Consider the following 16,195-nt stretch of genomic DNA (forward strand, 5'->3'; position numbering starts at 1 on the left):
AAACTACTTATTCGTTGTATATTTGTGTGAAACGGGTGATGCATTCTTCTTGTTTGTAAACATAGTGAAAGGTTAAAAGGCCATAAGTAACCAAAAACAACTACACTGGTCAATCTTCCATAGCAGTCGGCAGGCTCTTCTGGAACTTCAGTGGAAGTTTCTTCGTTTCCCGAGGTCAGCTTGAAAAATGTAAATACGTCATAAACGACAACAAAAAGGCAACAGTTAACTATTATAGAAATAAAGAAATACCTTGCGTGTAGGAGTTCATGATGACAATATCTGGTGATGTGCAGATCGTGATGCAAATGTCAACAGAAATTCAGCAATATCACAGAAGTAAGATAGCGTCAAAATGGCGGTATCAGAAGTGAAACTGTCGTCATAGCGACGTCATAAATCTCGCGAGATCGTCATAGACGTCACGAGACGTTGGCAGTAACTGGTTTCATCACAGCCTGGTTCGCTGACCCAGTGTTGAAGCGTTGCACCCAGGCAGGCTTCATCAGTACATTGCGTAAACTTAACAAACTCACTCACTTAAAATGTGACAGAAAGAACCACTCAAACAAGTACACGATAACGCACAACCTATAGGATTCACACATTGTACCGATGGAGGAATCGAAACGCTTTGACAACTACGACCACCTTTAGTGACCCTGACCTGTGAAGATACTGGTAAGAAGTGATCACTGGATTGATTGGTCCAGATCGCCGGCATACACCTGGAATATTGCCGAGGGCGGCGATAAAGAACAAACAAGAATCATATTCAAACAACTACATTACTGTTTCGTTAACGTTTCCTTCAACGTTGCCTGTGTTGTTGAAAATTTTGCATTGTCATTGTTATAAGCCTTCGCCATTCCGAATAACAGTACACACTGTGCGGCACCACATTATGTGGACATCGGCTTGTGTTAATACGTAGGCCGCAGTGAATGTTACAGACATCAATCACCTCTTTGGAATGTATTGGTGTGACGGTGTGAGAGCAGCCATTTTGTATAATCTCTTCTTTGGTATGTATTGGTGTGCATAGAACGATAACCCTTTCACTGTTTACACAAAATAAACTCACCGACGGTGTGAGAGCAGCTATTTTGTAGATAATCTGGGGAGTGACTGGCTCTATGTACTCATATCACGTCCTGTATTTGCCCGTTACGTTTCCCCGACAAGCTCTTGGCCTTAAGGACCCAGAACGGTAAAATGTTGTAGCCCTGATCAGACCTTATATTTTAGCTACGATATAAGTAATTCCCAACAAACAAATGTGACAAGTAAGATAAAGAGTTTAATTTAACCTTAGTGACTGACAAAATCAACATTCATGTCAAGATCCATGTTTTCGGAAAAGTTTGGAATCTAAATGGCTTCCTCGAAAATGATAGTCTTTTCAAAAAGCTGCTGGGTATATGGACCTGCAGAAAACAAAAGCTGTGTGTCCGAGTGGTTTTCAGTCGGCTTCGAGCCTGAGGACCGACGTTAATTATAAACCTACTGATGGTTGAGTGAGTGAGTGAATGTGTCTCTTTTGGTGTGTTTCTTAACGCCACCGGTCTGTAAAGAAAAATGTCTGGACCCGTTCAATGTCAGGAGAGTTGTGTCCCTTGCCATGGCCATGGAGGGGAAACAACAACCAGTGAATTGCAGCATACACGAGTGGCATGATCACATGTAATCGTCATGTCACTTTCACACAGACAGTGTGGTCCTAACATCCCCACTGAGCTGGGGAGGATCAAATCTGGGAATACCCAGTGTTTCTAGGACAGTTTCAGGAAGTGAACGCAGTGTCTTCTCACACAAGAATGACAGTACCATACCCGTACGTGTCAATAATAACTGTAGGTTTTCCTCCCAGAATGATACTGACAAACCGACACACAGATAAAGGTGGTTCGGCCACATTCACTCACTCGCACAAGTGGTTGTCCAAACATTTTATACTTTGCTATACAGGAGCACATCAGTTCCGTTTCGACACATTTTATTACATCACAGTGATACATGTTCATGACAGGCGCGATACACATCGACTGCAGATTTAGAAGATGGCTTTGACGATGGCTGATACCGGTAAGTCTCTGGTGAGTGGAGGGCTATCTATTTTCCACCTATGGACAGAGAAGAAAAAAGAAAACAAACAATAAATCTTTCTGTCAAAGCAAAGTCACTTCCATGTTTCCGATTATATCATGAGTGACTATGATTTCATTTTTCTTTTGTCCCAGCAGTGTGTGTGTGAGGTTTGTTTAACGTCGCACTCAGCAACATTCCAGCTACTTGGCGGAGGTCTGTAAATAAGCGTGTCTGGACCAGACAATCCAGTGATCTGCACAATTAGGATGGATAACAAGTCCTCGAGCTTGACCATCCGATCCCGTTAGGCGCCTCTTACCACAAGCATATGCATGGGTTCCTGAAGATCAGTTTTAACCCGTATCTTCAGGGATCCTTTGACTCAGGGCACCAGTTTCATCCTATAAAAATACAAATATTGACATGCGACTACCTCAGAAAAAACAGAATAGTGCAGAAATAAAACTTTGGAACCCAAGTGACAAAATCTAAAAACTAGTTGGGTAGACTTCACCTGCCACACGCCACCCTGCTCTGATGTCATGGCCAGATGAGGCATTGGTGAGGCAGGTAAATACTGTTTTTACTTTCATCACTGCAAAAATATTTCCTCATAACGTTCGAGGGTCACACTGACGACCCCAGTAGAAGGTGTTGGGCACATATTTCTCCATGTGATAATGCTGCAACATATGTAACTATACTCAAACACATTCAACTTTGTTGTTGTATGTTGTTTTACGCCGGACTCAGAATATACAGCTGTATGATATCGATCTGTAAGCGCGTCTGGATAAGACAATCCAGTGATCACCAGCATGAGTATCGACCGGCTCATTTGGGAACCGATAACATGTGTCAACTAAGTCAGCAAGTCTGACCACCCGCTCCCGTTACTCACTTCTTACAAGAATGACCAAATAATAGTTCGAATCTTGCATTCATACTGCCTCAATTGTTGTGCACCTAAGTGGTGCTCTAACGTTTCATGGAGGCTCCCAAATCATGTTTGCCAAATTCTGCATGCATTTCATCAAATTCTATTTCACCAGTACATCAACAGAACGTATCTGGAATTCAATTACACAACAAAAGAATAGACAAATCAGCTAGAAAGTAAATGCAATATTTAATAGTTATAACTGATAAGTGCAGAATAAATATGTGTTTAGAGAATCTCAAATCTTGTCCAAAAAAAAAACAAAACCATATGAGCTAGGAAATATAGACTTTTATCTATGAATAATCCAAAATCACTAAATGTCCAAAATGTCCGAAAAATGTAGAAAGTCACCAAACATATTTATGATTCAATGCTATTAATTATTATATCACACCGCTTACAACGTGGCTGTCTCAGCATCCATCTTAGGCTCACTCCTCAAGAATCCAAACAGTTGCAATTAGTCACTCTCAGTATCCATCTTTAATACACTCCACAAGAATCCGAACAGTTGCAAGTAGTCACCTTCAGCATCCATCTTAAACACACTCCACAAACATTCAAACAGTTGCAAGTAGTCATTTTAAGCATCCATCTTAAACACACTCCACAAACATTCAAACAGCAGCAAGTAGTCATTTTAAGCATCCATCTTAAACACAATCCACAAGAATCCAAACAACTGTAAGATGTCACTCTCAGCGTCCATATTAAACACACTCTTCAAGAGTCCAAATAATAGCATGAAGGCACTCTCAACATCCGTCTTCACTCTCAGCATCCATCTTAAATACACGCCACAAGAATCCAAACATTTGCATGATGTCACTCTCAGTATCCATCTTAAACATACTCAAGATTCCAAACAATTGAAAGATGTCACTCCCAGCGTCCATCTTAAACACACTCCACAAGAATCGAAATAATTGCAAGATGTCACTCTAAATGGCACGGAACACTCTTCTCAAGAATCCAGACACACGTGACATGAAGACTCGGACTGGGGACTGTGCCGGGGTGTCGTCATCATCAAGGTTGATGTCAACGAAGTGGGGGCCATCACGGAGGATGGGGGTAGAGAGTGGGGCAGGGAGAGAGGTGAGAGAGGTGGGCAGCACAGACAGGGGTTCAAGGATGGTCAAGTTGAGAGTGACAGATGGTGAAAGTAGAGAAAAAAGGTAGATGTTACAAATGGATTGATAGAGTCTTACTCATATTATGAATGCAATGTGATTTACGTGTCTATACAGCACACACACATTGAGAATAGCGTCTAAATCAACAGTGTTAGTAAATGATACAATAAAATAGCTTTATGAAATAACTGATTTCCTGAGACACCCACTTGGCGAGGAGGGGCCCAGATGTCAAAGTTCAAAGGGAACCTGATCACGAGGTCAAGGGCTGTGGGAAAAGAACGACTGAGAGTCTGAGAAATAACCAAACATCAAACAGAACCTGACTGTATCAAACCTTCAACATCAAATTATCGTCATTCAATTCTAACTGATCATTAGTGAACATCAAAATATGACTAACGCCCAATATGTAGTTAATTCTTCATCTGGTTTTAACAAAATTTATTTTCCTCTGATAACATATATGTATATTTTGACATAGGACGGGGTTTATGGGGATTGGCAAACAGGCAAAATTGAGTATGTTAATGCCTTTCCCCACATAACATAGAACACACACATACACACACTGAGATGTCACATGTTAACTAAAGAAAACAAAACACCTCCGCATTGTTGATGATGGGTACCAAGTCATGTTTCGTGGACTTAAACTGACAATAATGGTACAGTCTTTATGGAGGTGTTAAATATTGTTGTTAGATTTTATATTTTTAGTGAATCAGTTTGTTTCTTGAATATAACCATGGACTGATGTTGCTAGATTATTACATTCAATATAATTAAATCAGCTATCCCTTTACGGAACAATTTTGACATCAAATCCTTTGATGTAGAAGTATCTGTTTCATCTCAAATGATTTAAACCAGGACACCCATAAAAAGTAACGTAATGGATCCTCTGTGGAATGGCCACAAGCTTAAGGTGTTTTGGCTAAATGCCAATTAACAAAGTGAGAGTTCAAATTGCTACAACCAAGACAGAGTGTGCATAGTATTATCTGAGAATGGTATGATGCGAAAATCACATACTTTTTGAATTTTTTTACTCATTTTGGTATACTACTAAAATTTGCATACATAGCATAAATTCATGGTCTTGTTTAGCTTATGTATAAAATTGTGTAGTTTATTTAATTCCGTTTTAACAAAATATGTATAACTTATAAAAAAAGGCATGTTTGACTGATGTCAAGGTACGATTACACCAAATTTTAAATGAGTTAATGGTGAGGGGGATGTGTACTGACTGGGCGTAGAGTACTAGTATGAGTACCTGAAGTGGTGCTGTCATTGTATAAAACCAAACCATGCCCACATAACTGCATGGGCAATTTTTTTGTACAACATTGGTCTACCGATGGTATAAACCATATGTTCTTTATCCAGTGATTTACAATACAGATCAGAAGAGCTCTTGAATTTATTTGTATAAATTAGATGAATGTAGTTGATTGGGAGCACCTTTAGAATACACCACCTCAACTCAATGTTTGTCTCTATGGCAGATCACCTGTCACTAAGACCAGCAGTCACGGGGTAAGTTCTGTGTGTACTGCTGGTCATAATGCATTCCAAATATCACGGCCAATATCACAATAAATCGCGTTGAAGCATGTCAGCATAATTGATGTTTTCATGATATGCACATTGGCCACTGTCACTGACTGTTTAGCCCATTCTACCAGGTTTTAGAAGCACTCATCTAATATGAACGCAATATTTATCAAATCATTTCCGATTTCATGTGAAACTATAACTGAACATATATTTTAGTTTATAAAACATGTATACTGCAGTTCCTACTACACTAAGTCGTCAGAAAAAGAAAAGCATGAATGTTATTTTGAAACACAAATGCCACGTCCACATCCGCGCATCCGCGTTGAGAATGGTGTTTGTAAACGTTTTTGTGTCGGACCATGTGAATAAAAGAATAAGCTGGGATCAACATGCATCACAATTATATCTTTGCTATCTTTATATTCAGTGGACAATAAAGTAATGTGCCTAATATGAACAAAAATTCAAATAAAGATACTGAAAAACTTACATGTGCAGTGTTGATCGACTACTGTTTCCGGGTCACGGGAGCATACAAGGTCAAACTGGTTCGGCTATGTGCGAATTATATAGTCAAAAATACACCAAGAAAATTCTATGAGCTCTGATTAATCATTTTAAACAGTTATTTGTGCTAAAGTTGGGTTTGTCAGACGAAATATCTCCAAATTTTCTGTTAATATTCAATAACGAATGAATTTCATCAGGCAATCCCTGTCTGTGACATCACATCCGGTGACCTTTGCACTTACTAGAAAACAAGTTAAATTTCACGATCTTAATTTTCGTCTGTCTCTCGTCATACTAAACGGAAAATGATACATGGAACACTTGTAGAATGAGAAATTCTCCCTCTTTCGCCAGGTCTTACACACTGGAGTTCTGTAATCTTTCTTCTGACCAAAAAAGCTATATTTTATGTAGGAGTTGGACGAAGCGCGCCATGTTTGTTTTTCGTATGTGTAACACGATCTAACACCCTCTTTTTGCGGGTTTGTGCAAAACTTATTGAACCACTTGAAATTTGCACTCATGAATGTTTATAAATCATGTATTTTATTCTGCTGTTTTCATGACATGACACGTTTGAATGAACGTAATAGTGCCATTTCAATAAGACCTGTCATGACATCGAAAATATGATTTGTTTACGACGAACGTTTTCGATTATTTTTTTCAGAATTAATTTTTAATTTGTCGTCGCGCGGATATCTGCCGATACAAATATGCGAAATTAAAGTCAGATACTTATGAAATATCAGTAGTAAGAATATTGAAATCGGTTTGTGATATTTGGACAATCTATACGGCTCCTAATATAAAACGCATCCGGCTGTCAATCGAGCAGTTCAGTTAAATTCAATAAAATTTACTTTATTTATGTTTGTCTTGTAATTAATATCTGTACGTTTGAAATTATCTGGATATTTTTTGATAATAATGTTTAGTTTTCTATATAGTATTAATGAGCTGAATATTTTTTCAGTTGTTCCTTATTTAGTGACACACCGACTGTTTGAAATCACCCACCCTCTTATCAGCGCCTTATGCTGAAATTAATTCAGCAGGCTAAAGGTTAAGATAATAATTAGTTTAAATGATAATATCTAAATAATGTAAACAGTAAACTGGCCACAGATATACAGATTTGCACTGGGACACCCATGTTGATATCATTATCAGCATGCCCTTGCTTGTCATAAATCATGTAAATGGTCTGTCCTGTCAACCTAAATTTTGGGACTGCAATTTTCGCAAAAATGTTTATGGATATTCGTTTCATCTTATTGTTTCTCCATAACTTAACAGGAATATATTTGGAATATTTGGAATATCACAATGATCGCCTCTTAAAATTGTTACCTAATAACTATCTCAGACAAATCTAAAGTGTTTAAAATTGCCTTTCAAACTAGGCTTCATCGTAAATGTCGCCATTTTTCACAATATAGACAATCGCGATTCACAGCGCTATTTGCTGTATGTTTGAAATGTGAAAATCTGATAAATTCAGTCAGTATTGAATTTCAAAAACAGCATATTAATGATCACTGATATCAAGTTTTCATGTAACAAGTACTGCTAATTCTGCAACGTCGAGGATGAACCCAGAATCAGTTGGGATGTTTTCGAAAATACAGTTACACGAACGCCGAAGTGCCATATTGGATAGTGTTTACAAAGTCACGTTTCGAGAGAAGGCCGGTATTGAGACGCCTATTATACCATGTATATTTCATAGTCAGCTGCGAAAAATGCATCATTGAATTCCCCACACATCTTAGAATGAAATTACAAATGGTCTTTGTCACCAATACCAACTGTCTAGATAAAACGAAATGGAAGGTACTGGGTATGAAAACGAACGCTGTGCTCGAAAGACAGCGCTTGTTTGAATGTAAACAAAATAAAAATCCGATTTTACACTGCGTGGTATTTTCGGAAATTATCAAACATCCAGCTGTCTAACCATTGCTGACAATGGCTCAATACGCTTAGAATAGTCAGGGGAAGAGTATCGTAGCAAGAAATAGCAAACTGAAAATAGATATATGCAATCATTTGATAATTCATAAGAAACTAGCAGTTTAGCGTGACGCCATGACTGACGTAAAATCACGCAGAACAACAACGGTACTTATCGGCATTTCTGGCTTCTTCAGTCATTAACAATGTAAACGATAAAAACATATAACAATACACATATAGTCAGAATAAATCTGACTACTTACATCACTTACAAAAGATCCCTGAATCAAGGAAAAAGTCCTCGCAAAATCTGTGTAGGCTTGTCAGCGAAGCCGCCATTTTGAAAGAAGTCGGTAGTGATGTCACGCGTCAACATTGTTGCATAGATCAGGCAATTTCTTTGAGGTGAAGGTCGGTTGAACAAGAGTAAACACAATGGCCATATCATACCGGTTACACTTATGACATAACGCCTAAATGTACCATGATTTGTCAGTGGCTGTCAATTGAACATAGTTTGGCATCTTGTAGGTGTTATTTGGAGTAAAATCCCAAATATATCCCACAAGCATTAGATTTGTAAAGATATGAAAGTGTGACATGACTGTGGGAGTGTTGTGGAAAATTCATAGCAGGGAAATATGAAAACGTAACTTATTTCGTGTGTGTTGTATGTGTTGTTGAATGCTCATCCACAGTATATTAATTACTTTATGGTATTTTGTTGATAATTATTTTTTCGTTTTGTTAAAAAAACGTTTTATGCAAATTTCACATACCCCAGCAAGTGTATTTTTCCCGTTTGAAGAATACTTATTTAAAGTGCATAGTTTACAACTCTTGTCTCTCGTCAGATTCAATTTTTACAACTAGAAAAAAACATAATTCTGCACGTTATCCAACTGTAGATTATTTCAATGATAAACTAAGACAAAATCATTAACCGAAAAGAAACACGTGGAGATCTGTTCTTTCACAACAGATCATGCATTGTATTTAGGCATGGCAGATTTTACGGCAACGGCATAATCTGCAAAGGGAAACCACTCCCATCTTGCGTAAAAACTAAAATTAGCTGCCTTTGAGTTATTGAAAAGGTCATGGCCACTGCTAATCGCATGCAGACACCTTTCGTTACTATCCTTTCCTTGTTTATCAAAAGGGTATGGTGTTCATACTTTTTCAAACACTGAATCGGGTGAGAATTGTACTCAATGATATCGACTCGATAACGATGTTGTTCACTACCTCAAATAACGATATTTCAAACGTTAAATCGATGTTGCATTCTCCGTGTTGTTGAAGTGTCGAGGCGAATCATACAGTTTTGTGCAATATAAAAGCAATCCCCAAACGCAAAGCTAATTATTTGCGTGAAACTGACAACAACTTGAACGCCATTTTGCTACTGACTACAATGATCTTAGCTCCTTACAATTGGTTCCGACCAATTGTAAGTTTTGATTGTAACTTACAATGATCTTAGCCTGCAATCGCTTTGTGCAAGTGGATGGCGATTGTAGCCGAAGCCTAAGATCGCGATCTTAAGGATTTACAATAATTGTAGCTCTAAGATCGTTTTGTGCAAGTGGGCCCAGATTTCTAATGTAGTACATTGGCATCTTTTCTTAGAAATTGTGAACTACCAAAAGGTATCCTCTCACATCGGGGAATAGTTTGGTTCACTGTGAACAAAACATAACGAAAATACACTGTCCGTATCCACAGCAAACACTCTCCATGTGATCTGAGTTGTAAACATTGACTTAATGTAAAGCATAGCGGAGTTATGGCCCCTTATCTTTACACGCGCATGACGTTTGAGGTCATAGAAGAAAATCGATTTTTGACAGTTATTGCAGGTCATTTTTGATTTTGTGCTTATGGCGGTATGCCTTAGCACATAAATCCATTTCTTATACACTTATGTCGTTCAGATATCATGCCGCATCTTCTTCGCTCACACTTTCCGTGAAGATGACAAATTAAAAAAATCATAGCAGAGTGTTTTTACAAAACGGAGAAATTTGCTGTTTTTCGAAGCACACAAAAGTTTTGGACAACATTTAGCAGTGTCTATTTTTCAAACCCCTGAGGTAGTCGCAGTTATATTTATATCAACGGATAGGAAATTAATATTCTACATTTCTGTGTAGTTTTATAGCCGTACGCAGATCCAGGACCGCGCCAGCGCAATTCGCGCACAATGTTCACTTTTCAAACCTTACGAAAATGTTGGCCTGAAAAAAAACGGCATCCAGGGGTAACTCGAGTTCACTGATTAATGACTCTTGGTTCAGTGAATCTGATTTACACAGGGTGACACCAGAACGCCCATTGCAACTGCAAGGTATTTTTAGGCAAGATTACAGAATACGAGATACCCTCTTTGAAAGCAAGCAAGTTTACGTTTGGTTAAGGTTAGGGTAAGGTTTGGGGTTTGCGCAAGGGTTAGTGCTCAGGTTTGGTTTAGGGTTAGGATAAGATTTAGGGTTGCGTTAGGGTCAGGGTTGAGTGACACAAAGGTACTCTGTACCTGTACCCATTTAAGGTTAACAGGTAAAAACAGGCTTGTTCAAGTCCGTGCGAACCCTACAGAATACTGACCTGGGTATCCACACAATAAAACCTCAATAAATCAAACCCAACTTATGAGCGTAAACTGTTTCAGTATTGGTTAATTGTGTGAAGTGGGCATTGTACTGTATATTGTTTGTAAATACTCTGAAAGCAGAGAGACCTCATTTAATGTGAAACAGATTCTAGAATAGGTCAATATTTGATGGCAACTGACAGAAAGCTCCCGGAGTTCCTTCGTTTCCCTACATCAGGATGAATAAAGTAAATAAGTCATGAAAGAAAGCAAAAAAAGGCAACAATTAACTATTGTAGAAATAAAGAAATACCTTGCGTGTAGGAGTTCATGATGACAACAACTGGTAATGAGCAGATCGTGAGGCACCTGTCCACAGAAATTCAGCAATATCGCAGAGGTTTGATGGATGGCATCAGAAGTGAAACTCATTCGTAACTACTCGGGTCATTCCGGAAAGCCTGTACAAAGACTTTTTACGACCACAGCCATCAGATATCATGCATATATCGATAATATGGTACCTTCACTTAAATTACATGTTTAGTCATGTTACATTTACAAGCTGTTTTGAAGCATGTTAGAAGAGCTTGTTTTCTTTTTCTTTTGAAATAATTAACTTGGAATGGATGTTATTACTTAATCTTTTTTATATACATACGTGCTTTAATACAAATGTATTAATCATAGCATTCCTTCAATCGAAATTTGTTTTTATTTCTGGAAATTTATATTTTGTTTCCAATTGGTTTCATCTCCTGTTTTAAAGTTGAAAATGAAAGAATACATTATGAAATAACGATATAAATAATAATAACATGAATTATAATGCCATGAGTTATGTGAACCATCAACATGTAGATTTTAATTACTTGTTTTGTTCAAATTTAATTTGTTTTGCAGTTCCAGGTTCCATGCATGCCTGCATGTTGTTTACTGTGTTGTTTATGGTGGGGTTGTTTTTCATGAAAACAAAAAAACATTGATGTCCTCACTCTCAAAATCTCTGCTGGCAAAAAAAAATCATTTTTGGTATGGAATTCTACAATGTACATGTATTACCATGTAAATTCACCAAAATATGCTACATGTACATTTTAGCCGTTACTTAAGCGTGATTATGTTAACTGGAGATGAAGTCATCAAAGTTTATTAGGTCTTTTATTAAGCGACATAGTGTGCACCACCATAGATTTCATATGTTTACAGTATCTGTTACCCGTTCATGTGTCTCCTGTTCTTTGTTTGAATTTAAGCATATTTGACCACTAAAGAGAAGATGGTATCCAGACATATCAAGTAAGTCATTTTCTTAAAAACCTAATTGACATATATATGGTAATCAAATGTTTATTGAAATATTGTTATTGTTCAAAGTAAGTTCCTAAATGTTGTCACAAATATTTCAGCTTCTCTCAGTTCTAAACAAGATCCACGTCACACTGTCGGACAAGACCAAAGATCAGCTGTTGGACAGTTATGCAGCACACTGTGAAGATAACATCATACAGACAATTTCTTCAGGTTATCTTGATACTGATACTTAATTTCAGTAGAGGTACGTTTACAATCAAGCCCCATTGCAGTAAATCCTTCCCAGTAGTCTTATACTATGGCATAAGTGCCTCAAACATGCTGTTAATTAATTTTTTATTGTTTAAACAATCTGTGTAGTACAATATGTACATTGTATAAATTCTCAGGTCACAATTTGTGTAAAAACTGCTATCAATATCTGTAATGTCATACGTTATAGCATAGGATTATCATCATGAATCAGAAGTTCAAATTTGCTTGAAGAAGAATTATGTGTAGAAACTGATTTGTAATTTGTTTGTACAGGTTTGGATGGGAAGCTAAATGGTGACAATCTAGATTTGAGAGTAACTACAAACGATGTTCGAATGACAAACAAGAGTAAGGACTACCATTTCTTTGCTTCTGACTTTGTTGCGGACAGGATTGATGTTTCGCAATTGTCGAACAAAGCTCCTCAGAAAGAGGTGGAATCAGTGGGTGCAGATGACTTCCTGCCTACATGTGAAGAAATCAGAAAGTTTAAAGAATATTTAAAGGTCTTGCTGGCAAGGAAATTAGTAGAGCATGTAGATGCATTCAGCTGGATGAAAAGTCTCATTCCAACCCATGTTCCATATGCTAGACAAGTAGAGACGTCAAAGGCTTCATCAATTCAGTTGTTGCCAATCATATTGAAAAATGAGGCATCATACTCTGGCTGTATTGACATAATGGATGCCTACGTCAAGCACATCAACCACTGGTATGCCAAAGCAGGAAGGGATAAATGTTTCATTGTTCCTATAAGATTCTGTTCAATCATGGCATCTATACATATATAGAACAATGAAATTTTTGAGATTATGTAAATGATTGTCATTTCATATATTAAATATTACCTACATTTTGTATTCATTTTCATAAATTTACACACAGCAGTTTGTAGTTGTTGCATGATTTTCCTTTCAAATGTATTCATATGTATTTAATCAATGAATATTGCATTTCGGGCTCAGAACTTGAAACATTACAAGTTCCGGTGGGTGGGGACCAACTGACAAGAGTAAGACTCCAAGGAGCAAAAGCCTTGAGGGAAGGGACACACACTGTGCAGTCAGTTGGGACCAGTCATTGTGGAAATGTTCCACACTCTTCAAGATTTTCTTGAGGTAGAGATGATACTATCACAAATATGTTGCCCTTATTCTTAAGTAGACAAAGCATATGAGGGTTAGCGGGAATGACATGAAGTGAAACATCAAAACACTTGTGAGTTTAACCGAACCTATCAGGTTCTTGAATACATTTTTACTGCTGACACATAGACAAATAGCTTAACTTCAAAATTAACCTCTCAAGCAATGTTGACTATGCCAAATGAGTGTAATTGCCTCGTATGTATCAGTCCATAACTTTTCAATGACTATTTTGAATGCACATATTGAAATTGATGAAATATATCATATATTTTGGATTACTCTTTCTTTGTAAAGTACATATTCTAGTACTTTTGTTGGCTGACTTTGTGTGATAGCAATTAGGTGCCTGACCCTGAGGGTGTGGGGTTTGAATCAAGGATGGGATGCCAAACAAAAGGACCAGAGTCTGTACTTACACAAAAGTGTAATAGCAGATACAACATATGTTATAATGACCTTTATGAAAATGTCTTTGCAATTATTGGCAGAAATTATGCAGGAAGTTTCTCAAGCTTGACAAGGGAATTGACAAGGCACGCTTGGACATTTGAAACTGGTCATTCAAAGGTCAAATGTTGATGGGAAAGTGAAAGTGCGGTTTAAGGTACTTTTATCTCTTTTTGATTAATTCCGTCGAATTTAGCAAAGTGGCAAAAGAGTGACCGTAGGTACAAAAGCTTCAGATGTAAGAGAAAACTATGATTGATAATACAGTATTCTACACCCACAATATGGTGGTTATCAATTTGCTTAATTATCACTACAATTTAGGCATGAACCTGAATGCTAAACTGAATGTTTTCCAGGCACATGAACAGTTTGTAGATGTTGTGGGCACATCATACTTTCTTCAACTGACGAAGCACATGTTTGGACTCAAGGAGTTGAGCGATGACTTGAAACATCCAGATATCCCACCAAAGGTGAATTTGTGGCACAACAAAAAAAAGAGGAAGTGTTTCACAGAATCATGGACCTACTTTTGGATAATATGTTCATTCCACCAGTGGACCAGGAAAAGGTTGTTGTTTTTTTTTCATTATGTGCTTGCCGTACAATATGTATAACTATTTTAGTGAATGAAATGGACTGATGTTATGATTTTCATTTTGAACTACTGGAATTTCAATAGAACAACCTGCTTGAACGGTCTAGAAATTTGCTGATAATACTTCCGATAAATTTTATTGTTGTTACATTTCAGTAGTAGGTTTGTTTCTGTTGTCCTCACCAATAAAAGGTAAATTTGTTCCTTAAAGAAGTGGCCTTTCATGTGTATATATTCTCAATTTAGCATTTCAACCCAGTTTTGTTTGTACCCCTAGAAATCTGAAGCAGACAAGTGCAACTTGACAGTTGTCAAAATTTCAAAAGTTGCACCAGTTGTTGAAAGCATTTCTGATAATGTAGTGTCTTTGACAAAATCTGCTGACTATCACACAAGTCACAGACAGAGATCATCTTTTGATGACATCAAGGAGATACTGTCTGTCCTGCAGACAAGTAACCCATGGATAGTTACTCCTGGAAGGCAGCTAAAAGGGTTCCAAGGAATTAGTCAGACCCTGTTTTCCTTCAACGTGCAACAGATGAGAAACAGCATCCAGACTAATGTGGACCGTCTGAAAAGGGGAGTTGTGTTTGTGCCTGATGATGATGAAGTGGAGTAAAAATGACTGTAAGTCATGGATTGAAACTTATACACTAATACAGTTGTCAGAACATTCTATTTTGTGGGCCACTGATTAAAAATTGTACTTTGTGACAGTAAATCTACTTTCTGATACATGTTGACTGTGTACCACTGAAATCACACCTGACTTTTTCTGTGTGTCAAAACCTTAAATGTTCATTGTGCGTACTGTTCTTGGTCTTACACAAGGAAAAGACAGTAAAGCATTTGCATGTGACATTGGTAAGGATTAAGGTCACAATATTTGTATCTTCAAAAGTACAATTGTCAATGTTTTCACTTCAATGTAAGTGTGTATGAGAAATGATCACATTAAGTCCAGTTAACAATAAGTAACATTTTTATTTAGTAGACTTCAGACATTCTGCACAATACATTATGATCATATAAGATGACAGGAACATAGGTTTAGTGAAAAAACATTGATGCTACCAAGTTGACATGTAATTTGCATGAAAGTAATTGCAGCCCCATTTATTTTATAAAACCAGGAAAGTGTATGGCACAAAATTAGCCTTTTTACACAATGTAATTACATAACCTGACCTGATAGAATTTGAGATTGTGCAATTGTCAAATGTAACATAAAAATCTTTTTGCATTTACTTTCATGCAAAACTATAGTTTTGAAATTTTCTTTGATAATTGTTTCAGAGGGTATTTATGATGGAAATATATATTTTGCAGTGTCTCACGTTTGTTGATACACTTATGTCTTACATAATTTGTTCTATGCTCTATGTGTATATCCAGTTTGATAACCTTATACCAGAAAATAAGGAGTTGGGACAAAGATAACTGTAATAAACTTTGAGCAAATTCAGTGATCGTTCTTCATGCCGGGTCCTATGGCCATTTGAGTTCCCTATTTAAGATTCCAAGTCACTTCACGTCATAACTTTGCAATCATACAGCACATAATTGTTTTCATGGGATTCCTGATGATGAAATATCACAATATACCCTTCTAGATTTAGCTGAGTACAATAC

The 16,195-nt window shown here is 37.2% G+C and overlaps 1 pseudogene; it reads left to right on the forward strand.

Annotated features, from left to right (window-relative positions):
• Positions 1–12,183: 12,183 nt before the first annotated feature.
• On the forward strand, positions 12,184–15,182 carry LOC137275025 (uncharacterized; annotated as a pseudogene).
• Positions 15,183–16,195: the final 1,013 nt, after the last annotated feature.

The sequence above is a fragment of the Haliotis asinina genome, chromosome 1, assembly GCF_037392515.1.
Source record: "Haliotis asinina isolate JCU_RB_2024 chromosome 1, JCU_Hal_asi_v2, whole genome shotgun sequence".
NCBI lineage: Eukaryota > Metazoa > Mollusca > Gastropoda > Lepetellida > Haliotidae > Haliotis > Haliotis asinina.